The sequence below is a fragment of the Mirounga angustirostris genome, unplaced genomic scaffold (genome assembly GCF_029215605.1).
Source record: "Mirounga angustirostris isolate CCGP_5_RB_7025 unplaced genomic scaffold, mMirAng1.0.hap1 SCAF_8, whole genome shotgun sequence".
NCBI classification, from domain to species: domain Eukaryota; kingdom Metazoa; phylum Chordata; class Mammalia; order Carnivora; family Phocidae; genus Mirounga; species Mirounga angustirostris.
In genome coordinates, this window is record NW_026991716.1 from 71,582,039 (window position 1) to 71,603,487 (window position 21,449).

The 21,449-nt window shown below is 35.8% G+C and overlaps 1 protein-coding gene across 2 annotated transcripts in view; it reads right to left on the reverse strand.

Annotated features, from left to right (window-relative positions):
- Positions 1–21,449, reverse strand: part of ME1 (malic enzyme 1) — a 202,783-nt gene that overhangs the window by 76,032 nt on the left and 105,302 nt on the right. The gene's annotated exons all lie outside the window — the stretch shown is intronic.

The window sequence follows — 21,449 nt, forward strand, 5'->3', positions numbered from 1 at the left end:
GGGAGCCCAATATGGGGCTCGATCCCAGGACCCTGGGATCACGACCTGAGCCGAAGGCAGACGCTTAAAGACTGAGCCACCCAGGCGCCCCTAAAGAGCTATTTTTAAATGTCAAGAAAATGAACAATACATTCAAATCAGGTCACCTTCTGATAATTTCTAAGTCAGAAGAAAATATGACTTTTAATACCTAATATTTATGAGTGCTCAGCAGAGCGTAGAAGGTATACTTAAATTCTTTTTATTTTATAGCATTTAGGAGAAAAATATAATCAACTGATAAACAGAGGAGCAGGGAAACTATTCCAAGGATCTTTAGTCCTTACAAAGTATAAAATATTTCTGGAAAATATATATTTATATTAAAAGCTTCCTTATAGGGGCACCTGGATGGCTCAGTCATTGAGCGTCTGCCTTCGGCTCGGGTCATGGTCCCGGGGTCCTGGGATCAAGCCCCGCATCAGGCTCCCTGCTCAGTGGGAAGCCTGCTTCTCCCTCTCCCACTCCCCCTGCTTGTGTTCCCTCTCTCACTGCTTCTGTCTCTGTCCAAATAAATAAAATCTTTAAAATAAATAAATAAATAAAAGCTTCCTTATAGCCTCGGGTATTCTTTGTCTATAAATACCCCATGTGAAATACTAATTTCCCCACATTCTTCTCCCCAGCCTTTGGCAACCGACTTTCTACTTCCTTTTTTTTTTCTTTTCTTTTAGAGAGAGAGAAAGAGAGAGCTCATGAAGTGGGGAGTGGCAGAGGGAGACAGAGAATCTTAAGCAGGCTTCACACCCAGCCAGAGCCCAAGCAGGGGCTCAATCTCACAACCCTGAGATCATGACCTGTGCTGAAATCCAGAGTCCGATGCTTAACTGACGGAGCCACCCAGGCATCCCAGCAACTACCTTTCTACTTTCTATTCCTATGATTTTGACTAACTTAGATACTTCACATAAATATACTCATACACTAACAATTTCTTACAGGCAGGATTTTATTTAAGTATGTTTTACTAAAACTGCAGATTCAGTGCCTAGCATTTTAACCTAAACTGAATGGAAATGATTTTTCCAGGTAAATCAACCACATGTACATGTGGGATGGGGCAAGGGAGTCAATGGGAGGGGGAAAGAGAGGTCAAACTATATCTGCTCCTGGGCCAGTTGTTTCACTCCATTTGCCCTCATTCTAGGGTAACTCCTCAATATCTCTTTTGACAAATTCCTATTTCTAAATAACATCTCCCCCATACAAATTCTCCAGGATCACATTTAACACAAACACCACTAAGATGAACTAAACATTTTAATTCTTCTCGTGCATTTACTTGTAGCATCTCTATTCTCTGTGCACACATGAAATTTACAATAATTGTAAATTCCACTGTGCAGAGACTACAGTCTGAGTAATCCAAATATTACAGTAATCCAGAGTTTAATTAATAAAACCAAAAAAGGTTAAAATTATTAGTCATTACATCTTTAACTGTTTGTAACTGAAAAACAACATAAATGCTTGCTGATTACATCATACGTTAAGTATGCATCACACATAAAGCTAACCTCTCATTTCCTATGTAAAAATCCTATTACCTTGAAATAAATAATACTAAAGTTTGCATTGAACAAATACACAATCACTCTATGTTTCACTCATTAATGAAAAATTATTAGTTTTACAATACAAAGCCATATTTCCTTCTAGAATTCAGAATCAGTTTCAAATAATCATCCAATATACATTCTCTTAGGGTTATATAGTCTTCAGAGATGACATCTCTGACATTTTGACATTCCAGAACAGAAGATTTTACCTCAGCCCTCTTTCGACAACCATCTGTTGAGCATCTATTATTTGTTATGATAGGTGTTCTAAAGGAAAAGAAAAAAGACCCAATCCTTGACTTCTGGTATCTTCGACTTAGTGCCAACTCAGGTGAAGAAATGTAATTAAATTCAGTGTGATACATGCTATTATAGTGTATCCATGCTCAGGAACCATATAGGAAGCTTCTTTAACCTAGACTGGGATAGTCTAGACATTTAAGCTGAGTTATGAAAGAAAAGCAAGAATTAAATAAGCAGAAACAGTGGGGCAAGAAGCAGTATGTACATAGAGGTGTGACAGACAGCGACATGCACAGGTAATTAAAATTGGTTCTTTTTTTCCTTTTAAAGATTTATTTTAGAAAGAGAGAGAGTGCAAATGAGGAGTTGAGTAGGGGCAGAGGGAGAAGGAGAGAATCTCAAGCAGACTCCCCACTGAGCGCAGAGCCCTACGCAGGCCTTGATCTCATGACTCTTAAATCATGACCTGAAGTGAAAGCAAGTCTGGTGCTTAAGCAACTGAGCCACCCGGGCGCCCCAAAACTGGTTCTTCATAAGTGGTGCAAAGAATACGTGGTAAGAAAGGAAGGTGAAGGGCGCCTGGGTGGCTCAGTTGGTTGAGCGACTGCCTTCGGCTCAGGTCATGATCCTGGAGTCCCGGGATCGAGTCCCGCATCGGGCTCCCTGCTCAGCGGGGGGTCTGCTTCTCCCTCTGACCCTTTTCCCGCTCATGCTGTCTCTCATTCTCTCTCTCTCAAATAAATAAATAAAATCTTTAAAAAAAAAAATTAAAAAAAAAAAAAAAAGAAAGGAAGGTGAAGTGCATGGGCCAGATCAGAAAGGGATTTATACGTAGAAGATGAAAACAGTTAATACAAAAGTAAAGATAAGTTCATGAAAACTTATTAATATAGCACAAAAGACAACGAGAAGTTACTGAAGGGTTCTGAGATGGTGATAAATGTCTAGGGAAGTTGGGTATGGCTACGCAAATGGAGTCATGATATGGATCAGGGACGTAACAGAGGAACTGTCTAGATGGATTTAGTAATGATCTGTTCTTGAGGTAAATGCACAGGAAAACATTGGCGGGGTCATAGAAGATACTCAAGAAGAAAAAATTACTTCAATTTGCTTTGGGATATAATCACATGATACAGATATAGATGTTTGAAAGATAGAGAAAGAAAGAGAGAAAAGACTGGTCTACTTGATTGGCATAAATGGTTTATATAGCCCAAGTCTCATTTTAATTCTTTGCAAAGTTAATTCAATAGATTTTAGTATCTTTGTATCATTTTTATTGTATTTACTTTTATTTTCTATTATAAGCCTACTTTGAAGATGACTATAAATTACTATGTAGCATATGGAATATAATGCAAGGCAAATAAAAACTTTTTGTGAAATATTTTCTCTTGAATTCATCACCTTGCCATCTGTCTCTTGTTGAGCTCCTAATGAAATAAACTTTGAATTGCAAGGGAAAGCTAAAGTTTATGTAAAACAAAATAGTTTAAAATGCTGAGTGAGAAGCTTATTCCTCTGAGTCAAGCATAATTATATAATGTGATGATCAAACATTTCCAACTGACTCATAATGACAACAATGATCAATGAACTGCTGAATTTTATGATACAGATCAATCCTGAACACTGAAGGAAAATACAGCTTTTTTAATACTTTCCTAGAATTCTAAAGTTCATTTCATTTCAGAGAATATTTAGTTCTAATCCATCCTCCACTTAAGGCAGAAATCTTCATATATTAAGCATATCTCCCCACATACTTAGAGTGACAGAGAGGTCACAAATAATATTAACAATAAAAACAACAAAGAATAACAACTAGTGAGTGATTTTTATGTGCAAGCATTGTAGTAAGTACTTTTACATACATTATTTTGGGATAATTCCAACTATTAAGTGTTCCATCTAATATTAAACCAAATTTGCCAGCCTATAACTTTTAGCTAAATAATTGGCCTTAATCATGCTTCCTAGGGAAAAAATTATAATTATTATGTATAGCACTTAATAAAAGTAATTTTGGGTTTTTTAATGTTTTATCTCAATCATCACACCAACCCTGTGAAGTAGGTGCTGTTACTATTTTTCACACTTTTCAAAAGAAACTAAGCCATAGGGAAGGTTAAAACTTTCCCAAGGTTGCAAATGTAGTAGTTGATGGAGCCAAGGATTGATTTCAAAGCCCAGGTTTTACTTACCACTTGCCCCTGAGACATGGTCTGTGTAGGCTGGCAAAACCAGTTTTCTAAACTTCCTGAGCTGAGTCAGACCTCAAACCACTGAAGTAAAAAAGTCATGCCATGAAGCCTCTAAAGAAATGGGTTACGAACCTATCCAGGCAATACCACTCCAACATGTGCTCAGTATGACTGAACCTTTTTTCCATTCAAATTTCTACACATCTCAATCTAACCATATTGGTTGTTGCTTGTTTTATTTTCTGTTTACAGATGTGGTGATCGTTACCATGAATACTATAGGATATGGTATGATTTTGACTGAAGATGTAAAAAAAAAAAAAATGGGTCACCATCTGTGAATGCCAAAAAGAAAAACAGTCTTATGACTTAATCCCTACATCACAGTTAAATCAAAATCATGGCATGCTGTGTCAATTCTGGCTTCTTTTACAGTTTGTGAAATAAAAACAACAGTCGATGGAAAACTGACTTAGCCAGAAAGTGATCATCTTGGCAATATGAATGATTATTTTGTTTTTAACTCTTGATTATAGCAAATTTTATACAAATTTTGTTACAGCTTTAAATGACAGAACTTTTAAATCTATTAGCTTAAAAAAATATTTACCACCAACTTACATTAAATGTAGTTGCTTTATGTAACATACCAACCTCAGTACTTATCTCCACCCCTCAAGGGATAACCTGTTCATGAGGCCTGGGAAAATCAGGTATTCACCCCTCACCATGTCCTACAGTTCTCCCTTCCACATAAAAATGATGCTAGTAACTCATCAAAAGTAAAGTATGATTAAAATTTAATTTTCTAGTAATGGTGAAAGATTTGTGCCAATGCACTCACACTCTCTTGTGTGGCCTCCCTTTGAGTAGTACAATTCAACAAAGATTTATTGCGTATCTATTCTGTGCCAGGCATTGATGTAGGAACCTGTTCATAAAGAGAACTAGATTCCTGTCCTTGGGGTGCATATATTCTAGTGGCTGAGACACACAATAAGCAGCAAATGCAATAAATGCTAAATTATATAAAGTCATATAATAAGAAAAAATAGAGCAAAGCAAGAGTATCAGGAGAGCCAGGGATGGGTAGAAAGTGGGGCAGAGTTCAGTATTATCTGGGGTAATCAGGATAAGTCTAGAAAAGTATAAGATTTCAACAAATACTGAAAAAGATTAGGTTGTTAACAAGTCAATTTCTGGGGGAAGAATATTTCAGACAGAGGGAAGAGCGAGAACAAATATTCTAAGTGGGGAACCTGGCTCAGGAGGTCCATAACTGCAAAGGCAGTGCAGACAAGATGGCTGGGAAAGGAGGTCAGGAGCGGGGGCACCAAGGACCAGGTTTTACTCGCTGAAATGCACTGCTTTATCAACAATAAGGTTAGGTCAACACAGGGTATTAATTGCAAATTATTTTCACATCTCCTACTGAAGAAAAAAGTCCCCTTAATTTCTGACCTTACCCCAAACCAACTTTCCAACTTTGCTTCTGTAACAATTATTTTCCTTTCAGCATCTTTAATCCCCATTAATGAAACTACATCTTGTTCAAATATTGTTATACTATTCCCCCCATCAAACTGGCCACACAGATAATCTTTAAAAATAAAAACTAAACTGCTTTCATAAGCACAATCCTGCTTTATCTTTGCTTATAAATACATTTAAATTAAGGAGGGGAAGAAAAGATTACAATAAAGGATCTTATTTTGACCCATAAAGCATTGCTGCTGATGGTGGTTTTTTGTTTCTGTTTGTTTGGTTTTGTTTTGCTTTTGTTTTTAATCTACGAGCACAAATAAGGAAATCTACACTGAGTCTCCTTTTTAAATATTACCAATGACCAGATATATTCCTTCTTATTTTCCAATTTATTACACACGGTAATACACATGGAAAACTGTAAGAAACACAAGCTTTTAAGGAATTAGCCTGCTTTACCTGGCTAGATAAAAGTCAAGAGAATAAAGAAGAGAGACAAAGAAGAAGCAGGATACACAGACTTTGTCAAACGATCATCTTTAATAAATAGATCTTTAATAAATTAATAAATAAATAAAATAAATAAATCTTTAATAAATATAATTTACCTTTAATAAACTCAGATAAAATATTTAGGGATTCTACTATATAGACCTTGATGTCATTCAAAAAGAAAAAGTAATGTGTCTGTTGGCCATCTGTATGTCTTCTTTGGAAAAATGTCTATTCATGTTGTCTGCCCATTTTTTAACTGGATTATTTGTTTTCTTGGTGTTCACTTTTATAAATTCTCTATATATTTTGGATACTAACCCTTTATCAGATATATCATTTGCAAATATCTTCTCCCATTCCATAGGTTGCCTTTCGTTTTGTTGATTGTTTCTTTTGCAGAAGCTGGAAGTTCCTCAAAGAGTTAAAAATAGAACTACCCTATGACCGAGCAATTGGACTACTAGGTATTTACCCAAAGAATATAAAAATACTGATTCCAAGGGATACATGCACTCCAATGTTTATAGCAGCATTATCAACCATAGCAAAATTATGGAAAAATATCCATCGATTGATGAATGGATAAAGAAGATGTGGTATATATACACAATGGAATATTACTCAGCCATAAAAAAGAATGAAATCTTGCCATTTGCAAAGATGTGGATAGAACTATAGAGTAGTATGCTAAGTGAAAAAAGTTCAGTCAGAGAAAGACAAATATCGTATCATTTCACTCTTATGTGGAATTCAAGAAATAAAACAGATGGACACAGGGGGGAAAAAAGAAAGTCAATCCAGGAAACAGACTCTTAACTACAGAGAACAAACTGATGGTTACTGGAGGGGATGTGAACAGGAAGATGGGTTAAATAGGTGATGTGGATTAAGGAGGGATTAAGGAGGGCACTTGTGATGAGCATGGTGTTACACATAAGTGCTAAATTACTAAATTCTACACCTGAAACTAATATTACACTGTATGTTAACTAACTGGAATTTAAATAAAAACTTGAAAAAAAAAAACAGTAATGATGGATGCAAAAGAAATTTATTGAAATATTTTTCTTCTTTAGAAAAACTTCAAAATCTAAAGCATAAATGTATCTATGCAATCAAAACTCAAATCTTCAGTTTACACAGGCAGAATTACTTTATTTGGAAAATTGTGTGTTTGTCTAGCTTACATTAGTGAACCACCTTTCCTTTATAAATTTGTCACTGTAGTTTCATGGAAGTCGGATTCAACGTTTAAGGCATGCTTTTTCAAAAGCAGTTATTTTATACCCAGTATGTGATAGAGTATATTGTGGAATACTCTGAAGAACAGTAACCCCTTGATAATAAAGTTCTTTTTCTGACACAATTCATACTCTAGTAAGGAAAATAGGGCACAGTGGAATAATACACTCATAAGACTGAAACAGAATAAAATCAGAAATTAATGCAACTAGAATTAATAATTTGAATAAAAATGATTAGGCAAAGAAAGCACCTAAAAGGAAAAAATTGTAAACCATGTTCAGCAAGATATAGTAAATCTGACTTGTTCCTCCAAGTCAATTGGCGCCTCTAATGGTGGGCCAGGATAAAGGCAAAGATGCAAAACTAACAAAATATCCACCTTAAATCTTTGAAGAAATATAAATCTATGTACATACTCTTACACACATACCCATAAGGCATACCTGCAGATTTCTAATTCTTATATGACCTACTAACTTCAGTCACTTGAAAAAAGTTGAGAGTGAGATATAAATATAGAATTTTTTAAATAAATTTTTCTCTTTCTTTTTTGGGGGGGGTGGAGAGAGTGCAAATGTGGGGGAGGGGAGGGACAGAGGGAGAAGGAGAGAGAGAATCCCAACCAATCCCCCTCTAACATGGAGGTTCAATCTCACAGCCCTACAATCATGACCTGAGCCGAAATTAAGAGTCAGACACTTAACCGACTGATCCACCCAGGCACCCCTAGAAATATAATTTTTAAGAAAAATATGGCTTTGGTTAAATCGTCAATCTGATCTTTGTATGGAAAAGTGGAAAAAAACTCTGAGTCATAAATTTGATTTGAGTCATGTTCCTTGGTAAGTAACATGGTTGCTGATTTTTCTCATATTGACATTCTTTCCATTTGATTTTTTTTTTTTCAGATGGTTTACATCACCTTTGGACCACAGAGAAAAATAGCAGATGGTGTCCCACAGAGTCATATGTTTTCATTAAATGTCTTATGAATACCAAAGTAAATTATGCTGATTAAAATGACGGGTGGAATCCAAAAGGCCTCACAGATTTATAGATAAAATCATCTAAGTTATAAATATATCCATTTAACTAAAAACAGTATCAGACATAAAAGGCAATGATTGGAACAGGTGGAAGAAGGCAGCATAGAAAGTTAGCCATGGAATTCACTGCAGCAGAAATGGCAGAAAGACAAACAATAGGAATGTTAAGGCCAAAAATTTAGTATAGAATGGTGAAGAAACTATTAAATTGCAACCTTGTGTAAGGGTGAAGAGCACATAAACTTATATTTCTGATGACTTCTTTAAAAAGAGAGAATATTATCAATAATAATAAAAATAAATTTAGTAAAACTGGCCATGATAATCAGGGGCTATGTATCTTATTCCTTTGAAATCTGAGATATGACCTCCAAGAACTTTGACCAAATTAATACCTTCTTGAATAGTGTGAATGACATACAGAGGCTTTATTTTAATACTGAATGAGTGAAAAAAAAAAAAAGCATCACTTTAGGAAAACACCATCATCATACACTACAGTATATGGCAGATGGTATGGTTTCAGACTAAGATTATTTCTCTTAAATATTACTTGACAGATCATACTAAAATTTGTGATGGCAGCTAAGGCTGGGGAAGGTCATCTAAATATTATAATAATCATCTCTGTGGCCATTCCTAGTGCTTCCAATTAACTTTTAATTTTGATCATTTAAAGTAAAAAAGGGGAAACAATTTAAAAATAGAGATCTTGCTGAACACTTATTTCTTTCATTAAAAAATTTAATACTAGCTTTTTAAAAACTCACTTGAGGTACAGCTATTTTTCTCATTTAGTTAATAATCATCAATTAAACAGAGAATTTTAGGCAGCAGAGCTGAAGCAGTCATTACTTGTCTTATTAACATTCAGGGGCAACTGATTCAAGAAAAAGAGGCTACTATATTGGGGGGTGTAAAAATGTAAAGTTTGGGAATATGTTCAAATTTAATGTTTTATCAATTTACTGTTTTATCAACCATTATAAACAAGGATGTTATATGCAAACCTCACAATAATCACAAAGCAAAAACTTATAATAAATATATAAGATAAAATGACAAAGAAGTCTGAACATAACAATAAAGAAAGCCATCAAATAAGGAAAAAGAGAAGTAATAGAGAAGAACAACAAAAACAGCCAGAAAACAACAAATTGGAAATAAGTAAATACCTAGCAATAATTACTTTAAATAAAAGTGGACTAAATTCTCCAAATCAAAAGACAGAGGGGCCCAATAAATGAGAAAACAAGATGCATCCATATGCTGCCTACAAGGAACTAACTTCAGAAGTAAGGATACACACAGACTGAAAGTGAAGGGAGAGAGATAGATATTCCATGCAAATGGAAATAAAAATAAAGCTGGTGTAGCTGTACTCATATCAGACAAAACAGACTTAAACAATGTAATAAAAGACAAGAAGAACATTACATAATGATATAGGGGTCAATCCAGCAAGAAGATACAACATTTATAAATACATATGCATCCAATATAGGAGCATCAAAATATATACAGCAAATACTAACAAACCTAAAGGAAGAAATTGACAGCAATACAATAATAGTCAGGAATTTTAACATCCCACTTACATCACTGGAGAGATCACCCAAACAATAAATCAGTAAGGAAACAATGGCCTTAAATGACACATTAGACCAGATGAACTTCATAGATATATCAAGAATATTCCATTTGAAAGCAAGAAAAAACACATTTTTCTGAAGTGCTCACGGAACATTCTCCAGGGTAGATCATATGTAAGGTCACAAAACAAGTCTCAATAAATTCAAGAAGACTGCAATTATATCAAGCATCTTTTCTGACTACAATGGTGTGAACTAAAAATCAATTACAAGTAAGGAGAAAACTGAAAAAAGTATATGCGAAGATTAAACAACATGCTACTGAAAAACCAATGGGCCATGAAAGAAATCAAACGAGAAAACAGAAAGAGCTAGAGACAAATGAAAACAGAAACACAACATACCAAAATCTAGGGGATGCAGCAAAAGCAGTTGCAAGAAGAAAGTTCATAGTGATAAAGGTTTACCTAAAGAAACAAGAAAACTCTCAAATAAATAATTAACTTCATGCTTAAAGGAACTAGCAAAAGAACAAATGAAGCCTACCTAAGGTTAGGAGAGGGAACAAAATACTAAAGATCAGAACAGAAATAAATGAAATAGAGACCAAAAATTCAATAAAAATGATCAATGAAACTAAGAACTGATTCTCTGAAAAGATAAACAATACTGACAAAACTTTAGCTAGACAAATCAAGAAAAAAAAGGGGGGCTCACATAAAATTAGAAATGAAAAAGCAATTACATAAATACAAAGGATTACAAGAGACTACAACAATTATACAACAAATTGGACAAACTAGAAGAAATGGCTAAATTTCTAGAAACATACAATTTTTCAAGACTGAATCATGAAGAAATATAAAATCTGAATAGACTAATTTCTAGTAAGAAGACTGAATCAGTAATCAGAAACTTCCCAACAAAGAAAAGCCCAGGATCAGTTTCACTGGTTAATTCTATCAAATACTCAAAAAAGATTTAATACCGATCCTTCTCAAACTCTTCCAAAAAATTGAAGAGAAGTAAACACTTCAAAACTCATTTTACAAGGCCATCATTACCCTGAAGCCAAAACCAGATAAGGACACCACAGAAAAAGGGAAATTACAGGCAATATTCTTGATGATCATAGAGGCAAAAATTGTCAACAAATATTAGCAAACCAAATTCAACAAAACATTAAAAGGATTATACAGCATGATCAAATGGGATTTATTCCAAGGATGCAAAATGGTTCAACATCTGCAAATCAATGTGACATACCATATTAACAAAATGAAGAATAAAAATCATATGATCATCTCCATAGATGCAGAAAAAGCACTTGGCAAAATTCAACATCTAATTATGATAAATATTCTCAACAAAATGTGTATAGAAAGAACATACCTCAACGTAATAAAGGCTATATATGACAAACACACAATGAACACATACTCAATGGCAAAAGGCTGAAAGCTTTTCCTCTTAAGACCAGGGACAAGATAAGGATGCCCATTCTCACCACTTACACTCAACATAGTATTGGAAAGTTCTAGCCACAGCAATCAGACAAGAAAAAAACTAAAAGGTATACAAATTGGAAAGGAATGAAGTAAAACCATCTCTATTTGTAGATGCCATAATACTATATGCAGAAAACTATGAAGTCTTCACCAAAAAACTGTTGTAGGATACAAAACTGTTATAGGATATAAAACTGATATACAGAAATCTATGGTGCTTATATACAATACTAACAAACTACCAGAGGAGAAATTAAGAAAACAATCTCATTTAAAATTGCATCTTAAAAAATCCAGTAATAAATTTAACCAAGGAAATGAAAGACCTGTACATTGAAGACTATAAGACACCGATGAAAGAAACTGAAAAAGAAGGGGGAAAAAAACTAAATTGAAGAAGAGACAAATAAATTGAAAGATATTCCATGCTCATGAACAGGAAGAAATAATTTTCTACTCTGAAAACTATAGAACACTTATGAAAGAAATTGAGTAAGTACACAAAGAAATGGAAGAACATTCCATGCTCATTGATAGCAAGAACAAATATTGTTAAAATGTCTATACTACCCAAAGCAGTCTAAACATTTAATGCAATCCCTATCAAAATGATACCAGTATTTTGCACAGAGCTGGAGCAAACAATTCTAAAATTTGTATGGAACAAGAAAAGACCCTGAAGAGCCAAAGTAATGTTGACAAAGAAAACCAAAGCTGGAGACATCACAATTCTGGACTTCAAGCTGTAGTACAAAGCTGTAATCATCAAAACAGTATGGTACTGGTACAAAAACAGACACACAGATCAATGGAACAGAACAGAGAACCCAGAAATGGACCCTCAACTCTATGGTCAACTAATCTTTGACAAAGCAGGAAAGAATATCCAATGAAAAAGGTTATCTCTTCAACAAACAGTGTTGGGAAAATTGGACAGCCACATGCAGAAGAATGAAACTGGACCACTTTCTTACATCATACACAAAAATAAATTCAAAATGGATGAAGGACCTAAATGTGAGAAAGGAAGCCATGAAAATCCTAGAGGAAAACACAGGCAGCAACCTCTGTGATCCTGGCCACAGCAACTTCTTGCTAGACATGTCTCCAGAGGCAAGGGAAACAAAAGCAAAAATGAACTATTGGGACTTCATCAAGATAAAAAACTTTTGCACAGCAAAGGAAACAATCAGCAAAACTAAAAGGCAACCTATGGAATGGGAGAAGATAGTTGCAAATGACATATCAGATAAAGGGCTAGTATCTAAGATCTATAAAGAACTCATCAAACTCAACACCCAAAGAACAAAAAATCCAGTCAAAAAATGGGCAAAAGACATGAACAGACATTTCTCAGAAGACATCCAAATGGCTGACAGACATGAAAAAAAAGCTCAACGTTACTTGGCATCAGGGAAATACAAATCAAAACCACAGTGAGATACCACCTCACGCCAGTCAGAATGGTTAAAATTAACAACTCAGGAATCAACAGATGTTGGCAAGGATGCAGAGAAAGGGGAATCCTCTTACACTGTTGGTGGGAATGCAAGCTGGTGCAGCTACTCTGGAAAACAGTATGGAGGTTCCTCAAAAAGTTAAAAATAGAACTACCCTATGATCTGGCAATTGCACTGCTAGGTATTTATCCAGAGGATACAAAAATAGTGATTCGAAGGGGCACATGCCCCACAGTGTTTATAACAGCAATATCCACAATTACCAAAATATGGAAAGAGCCCAGATGTCCATTGACAGGTGAATGGATAAAGAAGATGTAGTATATATACATAATGGAATATTACTCAGCCATCAAAAGGAATGAAATCTTGCCATTTGCAACAACGTGGATGAACTAGAGTGTATTATGCTAAGTGAAAAAAGTCAGAGAAAGACAAATACCATATTTCACTCACATGTGGAATTTAAGAAATAAAATGTCCATAATACCCAAGGCAATTTACAGACTCAATGCAACCCCTATTAAAATTCCAATGGCATCTATCAAAGAACTAAAACAAATAATTCTAAAATTTGTTTAGAAACACAAGAAATCCCAAATAAGCAAAGCAATCTTGAGAAATAACAACAATGCTGGAGGTATCACATGCCCTGATTTCAAACTATACTAAAATGTGGTACTGGCATAAAAACTGAAATACAGATCAATAGAACAGAATTGAGAGCCCAGAAATAAATGCACACTTATACAGACAATTTATGGCAAAGGAACAAAGAATATAAAATAAAGCATAATCTCTTCAATCAGGGGTGCTGGGAAGACTAGACAGCCACGTGCCAAAAAAAAAAAAAGAAAGAAAGAAAAGAAATGAAACTAGAACACTATTACACAAAATACATAAAAATTAACTCAAAATGGATGAAAGACTTGAATGTAAGACCTGAAACTATAAAATTCCTAGAAGACATAGGCAGTAAACCTCTTGACAATGGTCTTAGAAATCTGTTTCTGGATCTGACTCCAAAGGTAAGGGAAACAAAAGTCAAAATAAATAATTGGGATTATATCAAACTAAAAAGCTTCTGCACAGTGAAAGAAACCACCATAAAAACAAAAAGTCAACCTACTGAATGAGAGAAGAAATTTGCAAATCATAAATCTGATAAGAGATTAATATCCAAAATAAACAAAGAATTCATACAGTCCACAATAAAAAAAACTCAAACAACCTGATTAAGAAATAGGCAGAAGATCTGAATCGACATTTTTCCAAAGATGACATACAGACGGCAAACAGATACCATGAAAAGATGTTCAAAAATCACTAATCATCTGGGAAATGCAAATCAAAACCACAATGAGATATCACCTCACACCTGTTAGAATGACTATCACCAAAAAAAATGACAAGTCTTGGAGAAGATGTGGAAAATGCGGAATGTAAATTGCTGCAGCCACTATGGAAAAGAGTATAGATTCCTCAAAAAATTAAGAATACATCTATGATATGACCTAGCTATTCCACTTATGGATATTTATCCAAAGAATATGAAAACACTAATTTGAAAAAATATATTTACTCCTATGATCACTGCACATTATTTATAATAGCCAAGATATGGAAGCAACCCAAGTGCCCATTGACAGATGAATGGATAAAGAAGATGTGGTGTATGTACACAATGGAATATTACTCAGCTGTAAAAAGAATGAGATCTTGCCATCTGTGAAAACATGGATGGACCTAGAGAGTATTAGGCTAAATGAAATAAGTCAGACAGAGAAAGACAAATATCATTATGATTTCACTTATATGTGAGCCTAAAAAGTATAACAAACAAAAACAAAAAAAGCAGAAACAGACTCATACACACACAGAACAAATTGGTAGTTGCCAAGAGGAGAAGGGAGTGGAGGGATGGGCAAAATGGGGAAGGAGAATGAGAGATACAGGCTTCCAGTTATGGAATGAGTATGTCGCAGGGATGAAAGGTACAGCATAAGCAATACAGTTGATGGTAGTGTAACAGTGTATGGTGACAGATGGTAACTACACTCGTGATGCGCCTAGCATAACATACAGAGTTGCTGAAACGCTATGTCGTACACCTGAAACCAATGTAACAGTGAGAATCAACTATGCTTCAATTTTTAAGAAATTGAACACATAACCAAAACAATAGCAACAACAAAAACAGAAACATCTCATAAATACAGAGAACAAACTGGTGATTGCCAGACAAGAGTGGGGTAAGGGGATGGGTGAAATAGGTAAAGGGGATTAAGAGGTAGGAATTTCCAGTTATAAGATAAATAAGTCACAGGGATGAAAAGCACAGCATTGAAAAAAGTCAGTAAAATTATAATAACGTTGTATGGTGACAGATGGTGACTACACTTACCGTGGTGAGAACTGTGTAATATATAGAATTGTTGAATCACTGTGTTGTCCATCTGAAACTCAAAAATGTTAAAAATAGAACTCCCCCTGATCCAGTAATTGCACTACTGTGTATTTACCCCAAAATACACAAACACTAATTCAAAGGGATACATGCACCCCTATATTTATTGCAGCATTATATATAATAGCCAAACTATGGGGGCACCTGGCTGGCACAGTGGGTTAAGCATCTGACTCTTGGTTTCATCTCAGGTCAAAATCTCATGGTCATTAGATCAAGACTTCTGTTGGGCTCTGCACTTGGCACAGAGTCTGCTTGAGATTCTCTCCCTCTCTCTCTGCTCCTTCCACTCGTGTGTTCTCTCTCTCTCTCTCTAAAATAAATAAATCTTTAAAAATATATAGCCAAATTATGGAAGCAGCCCAAGTGTCTATTGACTGATAAATGGATAAAGATGTTGTATCTGTATCCACAGAATATTATTCAGCCACAAAAAAGAATGAAATCCTGCCATTTGCAACTACATGAATGGAGCTAGAGAGTATAATGTTATGTGAAATAAGTCAGTCAGAGAAAGACAAACATGTGGAATTTAAGAAACAAAACAAATGAGCAAAGGAAATAAAAAAGAGAGAAAGAGACAAACCAAGAAACAGACACTGAACTATAGAACAAACTGATGGTTAACCAGAGGGGAGGTGGGTGGGGGGATGAGGGAAATAGGTGACGGGGATTAAAGAGTGCACTTATCACAATGAGTGCTGAGTTACGTATAGAACTGTTGAACCACTATAATGCACACCTGAAACTAAGAGAACACTGTATGTTAAACATACTGGAATTAAAATTTTAAAAACTTATTAAAAAAAATGAAACTAACATAACATTGTATCTCAACTATATTTCAATTTAAAAAAATGAAAAAATTTCAAAAAAAAAAAAAAAAGATGAATGACTACATGAGGTCCCTAAGGAAGTGAGGATAAATAGTAAAGAGAAGAGATTTAAGCTCCAGACCTAAAGTACTCTGAAGTGTAGCGGTTTGGGGGATGAGAATAAATAAGGTGAGGGAAGTGTGTTGGAGCAATCATGGAGGTAGAAGGAAACCAAGGAGAGGGGCCTATTCTGGAAAATCATGTAATAAAAATGCTCAGTGAGCCTATTTGGGCATAAAATTCATTCCTTATTTAGGATTATTTTCTTTTTTTCTTTTCTTAGGATTATTTTCTTAACCTATATTCTCAGATGTAGAATTACTAGGCCCAATTGATAAAACTGTTGAAAAGGCAAGTTCCAGGAAAACAGACCCATAGTATTCCACTAGAGTGCTAATTAATATCCAGGCTAATTAATTAGTACTTTCTGAATTCAGTTTTTCCATTACTTGTTAATTTACCTAACTATAATCAAACAGTTCATGTTAATTTTCAACAAAAGCATCATGACCGAAAAAGTATCAGGATTTTGGCAATAAACTTCATAAAACAAACTATATCAATTAATAAAGTAAACAGAAGACTTTTAGCAAATAAAAATGAATCAAAACAATAAGAAAGAAAAACTAGGTCGTTTGACATTTGTACTAGAGAAATCTAGATCCTGTTAAGGCACAGGTAGCTAGGGCAACTCAATGGTTTGCTCCAATGGCCAATTTTTCTAACCCAAAAATATTCTGCAGAGGCTAGCGTTTGTCTGTCATATGGCTTGATAACAGAATATCAGACATGGTCTATTCAACAGATTCCAAGACACGCCATAATTACAGCCTTGAAACCTTTTTTCTGCTCAATTTTTATCTTGATCTAAATGTCCTTGTGCTGACCACTGTGACACAGCACTCCGATCCTCCACTGCTGTCCTAGGGACGATGTCAGCTGCAGAGAGTACTATACCACAGGTCATCCTCTTTTCTCAGGGTGACCCACATCTAACGACTAAACAATTCAGGACTATAAAGGCTTGGCCATCCCAGCCTAACTGGGGACAACTCTGAAAAGCTACTGTTGCACCAAAGTTCCCCACGGGGTGAGTGGAAGGTGTCATTGTGCCTGCATCCCTCTGCCCATTCCTGCCTCCTTTGTAGCCCTTCGATAGGGGTTGATCTCTAGGACATGTCTTATAAACCTCTTGAACACTAAAGTTTGGTTCAGAAATCTGCCTCTCAGGTAACCTCATCTGTGACAATTAGCACTGGGAGTGGTCTGAGAAATCCGGTGACAAGATGGGGCTTTGGAGCTGGATCACTCGCTGCCTGGCTGGTGACGTGGACCCTGTTACTGGTGGCAGGTGGAGCAGAGAGAATGCCCAGCACAGCGGGGCAGACCAACTGTTCAAACTCTCACCATAGGAGGATTAGATAGTATATCCGCAGAAGGGAACACTTCAGCTGGAATGATGTGTGAGGTGTTTGAGAAATATGGGAGATATATTAACTATAAGGACAACAGGAAAAGATCACAAAAAGCTAAGGACAAGCAATCACCAATGTAAAAAGCAGAGGACCCCCCAAGTAGATACAAAAATGCTCTCAGATCCTATAGCTCCTGGGCAGAGAGAGCTAATCACCAGAAACAGGGAATAATCATCACAGTATTCAGAAAGTCCAAAACTTCAGCAAGGTAGATCTGCTAAGTCAGGATCCTGATTGGGTCCTGACACACGAGATACCTGGTTTGATGCCTCCCAAAATCTTGAATTCCCAGATTCCCTAAAACTTTCTGAATCCACAAAAATGGTCTGCCCTTTCTCTCTTGGGAATCATGTACACAGAAGCTTCTCCCTCAAACAACATGTACCTCCCTTACCTCCATCTACTACCTTCACCTCCTCTCCAGACCCTGAGGCCCATAACGAGGGTTATGTCACAATATAACCCACCTAGGACATACTAGGCCTAACAAAGGAAGAAAGGGGCTATTACATAAAGGAACTGTGAGATCTAGCTGGTTTATATTAGCCAGAAGAGTATATATGAGATTAATTTCTGAGGGCTTTTGCTCAAAGGGGTTGGAATTTAACTATTAGATAAGAAAAAGCTTATTGATTTGAGGTGCTCTCCTGAGATACAGGATTTACAACCAGTAAGAATCTCAGATGGTATAAACTCACTGCTAGGGTGGTTCCTGGAAACATGGAGAAAGTAATAGCTCATATTAAATGTTGTTGAAATGCCAGAATTGCTGTGGCAGATGGCAGAAGAGGGGAACACAAGGCTCTGAGAGTACATTCTAGAATGCAAGTGCTTTGTAAGGCCAGAAAACCCATCAGATATTGTGAAGGCCCAGAAAATACACCATTTACCACAGCCATAAGGAAGATGCCAGGGAGAAGAATCCACATTAGCAAGTTTTGTGGCGGTTCTCTTGCGAAGGCCAGAACTGACAGAAGGAAAGGCTGTTCTAGAACTAGGCTCATTGATAGAAATGGGGATGATAGGTCCAGGTGAGGATCAGAAGCCATGAAAAGCTAGATGGGTCTAACTATCCTAAGAGTGGCAAGCCTGGGGTAGTGGGGGGCTGACCCACAGAGAATTATTGAGATAATTAAAAGAATACAGCATCCCTAGATGCAAAACAGACAGCTGACAAGGCTACTAGTTAATGTGTACAATCAAAATAAATCAAAAATGAATGAAGAAATCTGAGGGAAGTTGCCCCAATGAAGTCAATATCTTTTTCAGCTTCCATGCCTCAGCTAATTTTTGGACTCAGAACCCTCTAACGTAAGAGACCTAGAATCCAGAAGGAAAGATCTTGCAACATCATGGTAAGAATAGAGAGTAATAATTCCCTCAATCCTTCTCCAGTGGGACCTATAGCTTTTTATTCAGGTAACTGTGCTCTGGGGGGCAGGGAATACCCAAACATTTCAAGGGCACAGAGTTGACAGTCATACCAGAAGACCAAAAGCATCTATATGCCATCACCCTCCTCGTTATAGTAAAGGCATGTGGAAGTCAGTAATAAATGGAGCCTTGGCCAAGGTCTAGCTCATAATGGGTCCATTCATTAGGACCACAGACTGGCCTGGTGATTTTCTCAGTCCCCAAATGTATAATCAGAATAGACTAACATGATTAGTAAGTCCCACAACACCCATATCAAGTCCTTGGCCTATGAAGTAAAGAGTATAATTATGAAAAAAGTCAAGAGGAAGAATCTGAAACTGCCCCACCCAACATTGAGAATGTAGTAAGTAAAAAAACCAATATAGTATTGGGGGGGGCGGAGACTGGCAGAAATTAGTGTCCCCGTAAGTATCTAACTGGCACACAGGGATGATTCTAATGAAGTTATCCAAGGCTGTTGGTGGTTCTACGGTGAAGCTCGACTTCTCCCTTTATCCACTCCCATTACCCACTTTATCCTTCTCCCTTTATCCACTCCTTCTGTCCCCTCCCTTCCAAAGGGGTTCATTCCAAGGGCACTCCTTAATCAACTCCATCTTAGAATGTGATTCCTGAGTAGCTCAACTTGCAACAGTCATTTTTCACCTTGAATTTAGGTTACATTTTCTTTTTAAATAATCTTGGGCTTATCTTTAGGACCACTTCCCAATTTAATTGGGTAGTGCTAGGTGTCGCTTCTAGAAAACTTTTCCCAAAGCAGCAGCATGCTAGAAACTATTTTTGAAAAGTCTTTGTGATTCTTCTCTGGGAAGAGTCTATGGCATAACTCCTGATCTATAGGTGCTCTCTGCATTTAAAATTATTGACTTTTGTCAATCCTCATTTCTTTATCAAAGATCTTAGGTAATCCTTCAATTCACTATTTTTTTTAAAAAAGCTTTTCTGACTCTATACTGACACAGAGCATTCAAAATTAGCTCAAATCTCATTTTCTGAGGAAAGCTTCTCATCGATTCCAAATGGAATTATTTCTATTTTCATTTCATCAGCACTTAAGTATATAGGCCATATAAACGATGCTCATAAACTTGTTTAACAGTTTCTTTGTAAGTATACTGAAGTTGTATATATAAAGATAGTCTCTACTTACACAGACAATAAAAACAAATAATTAAAGAGGGCACGTATTGCATGGAGCACTGGGTGTTATACGCAAACAATGAGTCATGGAACACTACATCAAAAACTAATGATGTAATGTATGATGATTAACGTAATAAAAAAAATAAAAACAAATATGATAAGAATTGCATTTCCTTTTTCTTTTACATAGCGTCACAATGTTCTCTATATAATCTCCTGATTAATGTTACTATCTAAAGAGTTACAGGTAATTTCAAAACATTACATTATATATGAGAAACTACTAGATATTAACTGTACCATGCAATCTTGAGCTTAAACTGTACAGTTCCTCAACTATTTTTATGATTAAGTACAGCTTAACCAAATAAGTTAATAATTACAATAAATAAATCAGGCCCATGTTTTTAAAAAGTAGCCCATACTAACTGGCAAATATACCCTGCCCTGAAACTTTAGGCAATGAGAGGTTCAATATATTCTAAATATTGTGCAAGCTGATGAAAGCACTTTCTGCTGTTGCATACAACTGCTTAAAATTAAACCTTATAATTAAAAAACCCTGAACGATGTCTCTAGTTACAGCTGGTTCTAGTGATGAGTTTATTTCTACGAAAAACCAAGGCAGCATACAGGTTTTAAAATAGTCCATGGTTTTTGTGGCTGTATAGTAACCAATGGGATGGCTGTCTCATTAGTGTGACAAAATTCTCTCAGAATACATTACTAAATTATGGTGGGAGTCTCTTTGCTGAAAGAAAAAAAAATTGGAAAACTTTATAGTAGCACTTGGCCCACAATTAAATGTTACCTAAATTAAGTGTAATAGAGTACTGCATTTTAACCAAAGAGTAGACATTTAATCAGAGACTCACGAACTGTTGATTGGATGTCCTGGTTCTTAAACACCATTCTGGACTTGTGGATTATACTAACTCACATTCAGTCCCCACTTCCTACCACAAAAGGGTCAAATATACCCTCAAAGATGACTGGAGATCACATTTTATTAGCAGCCAGAAACAAAATACAGACTGCCAATCATAAAATGGCTTACTTGGGTAATTTGGTCAGTGACCAATGCCTTATTCACCATAATCATGCATTTCAATAACCACACGATCTAAAGATATTCATAAAAGTATCTTCAGGGATAGCAACAAAGACAACCTT